Source organism: Homarus americanus, unplaced genomic scaffold, assembly GCF_018991925.1.
Source record: "Homarus americanus isolate GMGI-L3 unplaced genomic scaffold, GMGI_Hamer_2.0 scaffold32583, whole genome shotgun sequence".
Classification (NCBI taxonomy): Eukaryota; Metazoa; Arthropoda; class Malacostraca; order Decapoda; family Nephropidae; genus Homarus; species Homarus americanus.
Window position 1 is genome coordinate 859,918 of NW_024713129.1, and position 9,155 is coordinate 869,072.

Below are 9,155 nucleotides of genomic sequence, written 5' to 3' on the forward strand. Positions count from 1 at the left end.
TTTATGACATTCCAGGTTTTCTTACTGTCGCCTGATGCTGACTGGAGCTTATTTGTATAGTAGTTACGTTTGGCATTTCTAACTGCTTGAGTTACTCTATTTCTGATACTTCGGTAAGCATCACCGAAAGTTATGGGTCTTTTTGAAAATTTCCTTTGGAGTTTATGTTTGTCTTTTATCATTATGTTAATTTTGCTTGTGATATAGGGTTTAGAAATGGATACAGTTTTCACTGACTTAGTCTTGAGCGGGAAGCATTTATCAAAGCAAGCACTGAAGATGCAAGAGAAGTTGCAGCTGTTCACGTTTGGGTTGTCGGAGGCATAGACAAGATCCCAGTTAGCATTCATTAAGTTGTTTTCAAAAAGGAGCATGTTGTCGGTGCAGTAGTCTCTATATTGTATTGAGGCTCTACTAGACCTTTCAGGTCTTGTGGATGTTTTATACATGGCAAAAACTGGGAAGTGATATATTATTATAAATAATTCAACTTGCAAGATTGTTAGGAGTGTTGTTAGTCCAGATATGATCTATCACAGTGGCAGAGGTGGCAGTTACTCTAGTGGGTTTGGTTATAGTGTTGAAGAAGAGCTTAGAGTGACAGGTACGAAGAAGGTCTAATACTGAAGTGTCAGTTTCTGATTTAAATAAATCAAGGTTGAAATCTCCTGTAATGTAGCAATGTTTCCTCTCTGAACTTATGATAGAGATAAGCTCCGAAAATTTATCAAGAAAATTGCTTACATTAGAGTGGGGTCTTCTGTAGATTACTCCTACTAGGATATTTCGTGTGTCGTTACGTAATTCAGTGAAAACACTCTCCATGTACTCCTCCTGAACATATAGGGTGACACCAGCACTGTGTCGTGACGTGTTGACGCAGTTTCTATTATAACAAGGAATGTTCTACAAATGTTCAATATCGTTAGTGAGTTTGGTCTCACAGAACCCAAATACATCAAATTTGTGGGCAATAGAAGATAAACACTGATCTAAAATGGTATCCAGATGAATGGGAATACTGCTGATGTTATGGCTAATCAAGGAGAAGGAATGAGGTAGTAGGAGACTAGAACTAAACTCGGGAGAGTCAGGAAAGTAATAGTTACAGTTTGGGTTGGTGTAACCCAGTGAGTTTTGTAGAAAGGCATCAGGATCGATATGAGGGAGCATTGTGTCGACACCATGGGTAAATTGGGTGTAACACATACGATCCAGCACATCTAAGAGAATGACACTAGCATCATCATTGTGGGAACATTAATACTGATTAAGGAACAGTAAAAACTCAGGGTCACTGAGGTGTGAAAAAGGAAGATCTATGAAAATTATAATAGTGGGGGGGTGGGGGGGGGTAACGTACTCACAAGTGCTACAACCAACAGAATTAGGATGACCGGTACTGTTGAGGGTGATTCACAGATAGAGTGGGAGGTGCGCCTGTCACCCGGTTTTGAGGGTTGCTGGTTTCCACCACAGATGGTAGACGTGTAGTACTCGAGTTGGCCGGCAGGGGGGAAACTCCTCATGTGATAGCGACAGTGGCTGGTTCCCCCTCAGGGAGGGGGTTCTCGAGGGGCTTGGGGGGGTTGGTACAGCGAGTGGGTGAGTGGGCGGGTGTCCTCTTGCCCGATCCCTCACAACAAGGGTTTTATGACTGAACGTCACGTGTTTCCTTTGTTTCCTGGCTTCTTTAAACTGGTCCATTTGCTGTAGACGGGCTTTAGTCGTACCTGGGCAGAGATCTTCGTTGACGAAGAGAGTGGTGCCTTTCAGTTTACTGCTTTGATAAAACACTGTCACGGTCAGAGGGGGATGAGAATTTTGTTATGATGTTGCGGGGGCGGGAGGAGTTGGGTTCGCGACTCGTTGAACACGGTCAAACTTTACTTCAGGAAGTTTGAAATGGTCATTCAGCAAGCGTGAAATTTTGCGTTGGGATGACTCCCAGTTCTCGTGGGTGTCTTCAGGGATACCGGCAATCCTGAGGTTGTTTCGCCGCCCCATGTCATCCACATAATCCACCCAGTCTGCTGTTGTCGTTAGTTCTGTTTTGAGCTTGGAATTCTCCTCACTAAACTGTTGAACTTGAGTCTTGAGTGTTCAGTTTTCTTTAGCTTCAACGTTCAACATTGCTTGTAAGTCACTTATTTCCCCTTGCGAGAATTCCAAGCTTCTTTTAATCTCACTTAGCTGGTCAGTGAGACGCCGGTCATCTTCGTCTAGCTTCCTGATGATCTCCTTATTCATTTGTTGTATGATGTCCTGTATGAGAGTCTGTTGGACTTCCATTATCACACCAGTCTGTTGTTGTTTTGTGAAATTTAAATTTTTGACGCTAGCAGCCAACTTAGACATATTGGAGCTAGTGAGGGCTGAGAAGCTGGCAGTATGGAGACGGTCTAGGTGTGTGGTCAGCTGTGTGGCCTAGTGGGATGGTGGGGGAGGGTGGACGGTGGGGGTGGACAGGGCTCAGATTGCAAGCCGTGGCACTGAGGGGAGCATGGTGGGCCTACACCTCACTTGGTAGACAATCATTACACTGTAACACCTGAGTGCCCCCTACACCAGCTGAGGGCTCCGGTACTAGCTGAGGGACTTATAAACCAGCTGGGGGCTTTTGTAATAGCTGAGGGCCTCTCCACTAGCTGAGGGTTCCTGTATTACCTGAGGACCCCTACACCAGCTGAGGGCTCCGTTACTAGCTGAGGGTTTATAAACCAGTTGAGGGCTCATGTACAAGCTGAGGGGTCACTACACCAGCTGAGAGCTTAGACACCAGTTGAGGGCTCCTGTATTACCCGAGGGCCCTTACACCAGCTGAGAGTTCCTGTACTAACTGAGGGTCCCTACAACAGCTGAGGGCTCCTACACTAGCTGAGGGTCCCTACGCCAGCTGAGGGTTCATGTAGTACCTGAGGGTCCCTAGACCAGGTAAGGGCCATACACTGATAACACTATACATCTTCACACACAGTCGACCACGCCACGTGTCCCAGAACTCTTTGTTACTTGCTTTGGATTTCTTGGCCGTCAGCACCTGGGTTATTATGGCCGTAGCGAAGAACTCTCTCAGTTCTCTTGGCAGAACAGTGGTTCACGTGCAGTATCTAAATTCTCGGAGCTTTTGCAAACAGGAAATGTATTTTTTTTAATTACCTTTACATTAACAAGAAACATTTCATCAGTAAGTACTGTACATACACTTGCTTTATGTAACTTTAGTATTGAACTGATCTGGCTACTTTTTACCCACACCCACAATACGTGTTTAAATACATAAATCACATATCAACGGTCTATGCCCATTGATTCTTAAAGGTGTCATTGGGTGAGTGCTCAGGTGTTCTAATACAGTACATGTATAGGCCAACAATATACGACAGCGGAAGAAGTGTTGATTGTGACATAAATAACTTGATTATATAGTCAATGAAGACATCATTGAGGGTTTAGTAGGTATTGTTTTACTCGTAGTGGGACTTAATTCTAAATGTGAATCTCTTACTTACTAAAAAATTACCTTATTAACAGTTCCTCGACCTTACAACATTCACAGTTGACAACGTTTTGTTTTAAACCATTCTTACCTTTTCCGATATAAAACGCCCCGAGTCCACCAAAGTGTTATTTATGTAAAATAAGATTAATTTGAAAAAGGCAGTGGTTGAGACCCCACTCAAGCTTGTGTTGACGAAGGTAAATTGGCGAAAAATTCTCTGAAGTTTATGTGCAAATGTTAGGCTTGAGGGAAAACTCGCGATGGTGTGGAAAAAAAAAAAAAAAAAAAAATTATATATATATATATATATATATATATATATATATATATATATATATATATATATATATATATATATATATATATATATATATATATATATATATATATATTTATATATAATAATGCAGTGCAACAATAACAATAACTATTATTCTTGTTTACACAAATCTAAGACAACTGAGGAATAATAATGATAATAATAGCGTTTCGTGAGTGAACTCAGTATTCCCGCTAATAATAGCATTAAACGAGCGTGTACGAGTGTTGTTGTCTGGTGTGAACACTGCTGTATGACAAGCTAAATCTCGGCGGACGCTTGTTAAGCCATTCACGAAATTCCATTATAACATGTAATTGTCGAGGCATTAAGTAATTTCACAGTTGTTTTGACAGGTTATAAGGCGGTCACATATAGTTAGTTCATGCTGCAATCCAATGTCGTTTACGCCTAGGTGGGGCGCTCCAGCAGCCCGAGTACTGTGAGACTGTGGTGTGAATAACCCCGCAGTTGTTAACTTCTCGTGTCGTATGCTGTACAACAATGTCAGGATGTGAACATTTCTTAAACCTATTCTTCTATAATAAGAAAACTCACTGATAATTTTTAAGCTTAACTGTAGATGTGGCTGAATGAGGTACATTTTATGAAATAAAACATTAAAGGTTTGAATAACTGTGGTACGTTAGGCAGAAAAATGTTCACGTAATCATATACGCCGGCGAGATTATTGAGGTAGAGTTTCATGGAGAGGCTTAATGCCTTCCTCTGGTCCTCCCTACGGCGTATTGTATTGTTTTTTATTTTTTTTTCGGGGGATAGCCCACCCGAGCACATGTCATCGACCCACAACGACGCCTAGGGGGCGAAAAATAAGAGTAGATAGAAATTAAAAATAGAAAAGGAAAAGGTTATACACCACGAAGAAGCCGGAAAACCAGGTCTTTAAAGTGAAACAGATTGCATGAGTGTGGAAACACAGAAGAAGGCAGAGCATTCCACAGATTGGCTATATGAGGAAAGAAGGGTGTACTATAACGGGTTATTCTAGTCTAGTGTGACCAACATCCACAGAGAAACGGTGGGCACCACGGGCAAGACGTGTGTTACGAGCCCACGGCCTTGTCGGCGGTACACAGGATGCCAAATCCACCGAACATTGCCCGTTGAAGTACATGTAAAAGAGAGAGAGTGAAGCAACATTGCGGCGAAGAGAAAGGGAAGAAAGATTATCAAGTAAAGGGGGAGAGTTAATAAGACGAAATGCCTTTGATTCCACCCTATCTAACAGTTGGACAGAAGAAGAGCCACCCCAGATATGAGAGCAGTAATCTAAGTTAGGACGAATGAATCCCTTATATACTTGAAGCAACTGCTGAGGAGTGAAGTAGCTACGGCATCTGAACATCATTCCCAGCTTTCGGGAGGCAGCTTTAGCAATGTTGAGGATGTGTGGCTTCCATGACATATTAGAGGAAATGGTGAGGCTTAGCATATTTATTTTAGAATTTGGCAGAATGATTGCGTCCTGAAATGTAATTGGTGGGAGATCATCGAATTTGGAAAGTGTAATTGGTAAATCCTGTGTTTTGTTACCATCGAATTTAACCAGGTTTCTACCTCCCCATTCGGAGATGCTGCACAGATCCGCATTGATAGGTGTAATGATATCAGCTCTAGAAACAGATCTAGTTTGATAGTTAGGGGGAAGGGGAAAATGTGATGATGTAGAATCATCAGCGTAAGAATGGAAGGAATTAGTTGTAGTGCGAAGTAAAACATTGATAAAAAGAAGGAAGAGAGTAGATGAAAGAACAGAACCCTGCGGGACGCCTCTATTGGTAGAGATTAAGCGAGAGATCGATCCCTTGACAACAACTGCCATGGATCGGTTCTCAAGGGAGCTAGAGATTAGAGAACAAAGTGGGGGAGAGAAATCATAAGAGGGAAGTTTAGAAAGCAAAGACTCCACGAGGACGTGCGAAGTTTGAGGCGGTGTACAGTACAGTACAGTACAGTAAAGGAAGGGAGGGTGGTCAGACGAGAGTAGTGTGTGTAGCAAGGCGTGCAGGCGGGGGTAATGCTGAATCGGCTCCCACAATACACAAGGATTCTATGTTTAGCGTACGGGTCTTATTTTCTGTTTGTAAGTAAATTTGTGTTGTAAAGTATATGATGTCATGTTACCTGGTGTTTGCTAATACATGTAATGTGTGTGTGTGAGAAGTATTTGATCTTTTAGCAGAGTAAAGTATAATGCTGTAGCTTACCGTTTGTTGATACATACTTTCAGAGTGTAATTATTTTATTTTCAACTTTTTTAGCTCATTATAGCATACTGAGGCTAACGCAAGTGTGGTAAAATAATTTATCATTTAGCATAATAAATCTCGAAAAGGCTAACACATATGATGATGATGACAGCTGCTCAGGACTTAACAATAATGGTGTCTTACTTATGTAGCGGAATTGCATTCAGTTGGTGAAAAAATTAAAAAAGTTGTAAGCCTTCGAGTAAAGCAGAAGTTGGGTAGTTGCGAAGCTGGACATTTAGCAGTGTTAGATAGAGCTATATTAGTATAATGTATCGCTATACTCATGGTCTTGGTAGTATTTCAGGTTTATGAATGTGAGGGTGCTATTGAGTGTGCGACTTACTCACACACTAGACGGGACCATGGGACTTAAAAGAGGTGTAATACAATAAAAAGGCTGAAGATAAGGTGTGGTACCGTATGGATAAACAAAAATCAAATAAATTAAACATTAATTTATTATAAGACAATTACAACGCACATGTACAGTATATAATAAAAAGAAATTGTACACAAACAAGTAAATTTTACCCGACAATGAGACCTCAACTACCGCTTGGTTCGTTCGTTAATTGAAGCTGTTCTATTTGCAGAAGTAGGAATCTAGTTCACAGACTGACGTATTGCATCCGCTCTTTTCTCTCTTGATCGTCATTAGTAACTGCCGGATTGATCTTAGAATGACGCTTGGTGTATACCGTCGACACAACACGACGAGAGACATCCCAGCCACGCCACAACACCGGTCTCCAAGACAGCCACCTCTACTCCAGCACACTAGTTAACTGTAAAACCCAGTCAAGCCAACTTACCTAGCAACAACCACCATGTGCTCTTCATTCGAAATAATATTATGTCCATAACTTAAAGACCACACTGGAGACATACCTCTTAAGTAACGTTGCCAGACAAAATACAGCGGGAACACTCTACCTCCATACACGATTATCGAGGGCGACCCATGCTGCCTTAACTGCAGCTGCTGCGTGACTTGTGCCAGCAACCCTCACACACCTCTCAACTAAACTCAGCGACCAACTCAAACCTAACCCGAAACACTAACTAAACCCAAATGAACCATCACCAAACCAACGAAGCCTCAAAGTTGCTCCTCGTTCTGACAATGAAGTTCGATTGAAACTTTTAATGCAAAGCAAGGAAAATGGAAAGACGCAAAAGCAGTAGAACCATATGGATCGAGAAAGTGAAATGAAAGGGGAGAAAGATGATTTTTATAAGGACTGTAAGATGACTAATACAAATTCATGGTTTCAGCATCACCCAAGTCACCTCTAACCATTGTTATCACCTCTGCAAAATAGAAATGTTAGTGTCAGAAAGCAAAGAGATTATTGTTTATTTCAATAAAAATTAATAATTCCAATTATAAAATTAGACTTCACAAGAATATTATGGGTCGGACCATGTCACAATAATGAGTTTCGTGAGGTTAAAACTTGAGAAATTAAAATAAGAAAAATGTCTATATTAAAATAGGACTTGTGGAAGCTGAAAACAGAGAGAAGAATAACATATAAAATTTAATTTCAAAACAGATCTTTGGCACTGCTAGAAAAATGGATGAAAGCAGAAAAAATAGAACCGCAATAGAATGAATTAGAACAAATAATATTAGAGAGTGGGGAAAATTTATACAGCATTAGGCACAAAATAAGTTAAAAATTATATGAGATGAAAGTTGGTTTAGGGAAGTGAGGCCTCCAGATAATTAAAAATGTTGTTGACAGCGTATATAAGGTAAAAGAAAATTATGGCAAAAGACTTCTGCAAGGAAATGTACATTAAAATCTTTTACTTTTTTGAGTTGCCTTTTTTAATTAAAATTTTATTGCCTCAGTCTTTCCAAGATGTAGGGATAATTCTTTGTCTATCAACAATTGTTTTCATTACTCTAATTCAGATGATAACTTGATTTCTATATCATATGGATCTTTACCTGACACTAAAAGGGCACTGCCATCAGCATGCAACAAAAGTTTGTAATTAACACCAAAGGGCATGATATTTAAGTTACATAGGAAGAGCAATGGTCCGAGGATACTGCCTAGTGGGACTCCACAGGTTTCGAATATGGTGTTTAATCGCCTTTATTTGCAACTACTTTTAATTTTTGTTCCTTTATTCTCTTTGTCACTCGTCGACTTCTTAGCCATGAACCTGCAGGTTTTCACATACAGTAGTAAATCATGATCCACTGTGTGACAGGCCTTTTGTAAGTCTAATGGTACCATCCCTGTGTAATTTCCATGAGCTTTTTTGGGCACTGAATTCAATATGGAGGGTGGTATTGCAGGGTAATGTTTTGTCTCCACTGCTGTTTGGTGTAATTATTGACTTCGTAATGAAGGAAAAATTGATGATAAAGGAGAAGGAATCGAATGGGTAAAAAATAAATACATTGCAGATTTTTATTCTGCAGATTATGTGGTACTGATGAGTAGGAATATTAAAAATCTACAGACGGCTTGAGGAAAAAGGTAAAGGAGTTGGGTTGAGGATGAATGGACGCAAGACTGAGGTTATGAAGACGGAACAGATAGTGATAGGAAACATCCCGGTGGAAAGTCAGGCTGTTGATGAAGCTGTCGTCTTTAAGTAACTGGACACAGTCATAAGAAATTGTGGATCAATTGACACTGAATTTACAGAAATAATAAGAAGAGGTCATCAAGTTATGGTTATGCCGGGCAAAGTTTGGAACTCCCATAGACTCCCAATTCACAGCAAAATGAAGTTATATCCATCATTGGTGAGATCTGTGTTGGTGTATGGTAGAGACTGAGGGTATGCCAACGAAATTATATCTAGGCGATTTCGAGTTTTTGAGAATAAGGCCATGAAAAGAATATTGGGAATAAAGTGGTATGCTCGAGTTAGGAATGAGACCACACGAGAAATAGCAAACGTTCCGTATGCTTGTGAGTGGCTGATGAAGAATAGATGGAGGTGGTTGGGGAACATACTATGGGTTCAGTTGGAAAGGATAGCAAAGGGAAGCTGTGGAGTGATTGCTAGGGGGAGAGGGACGAGAAGAGGA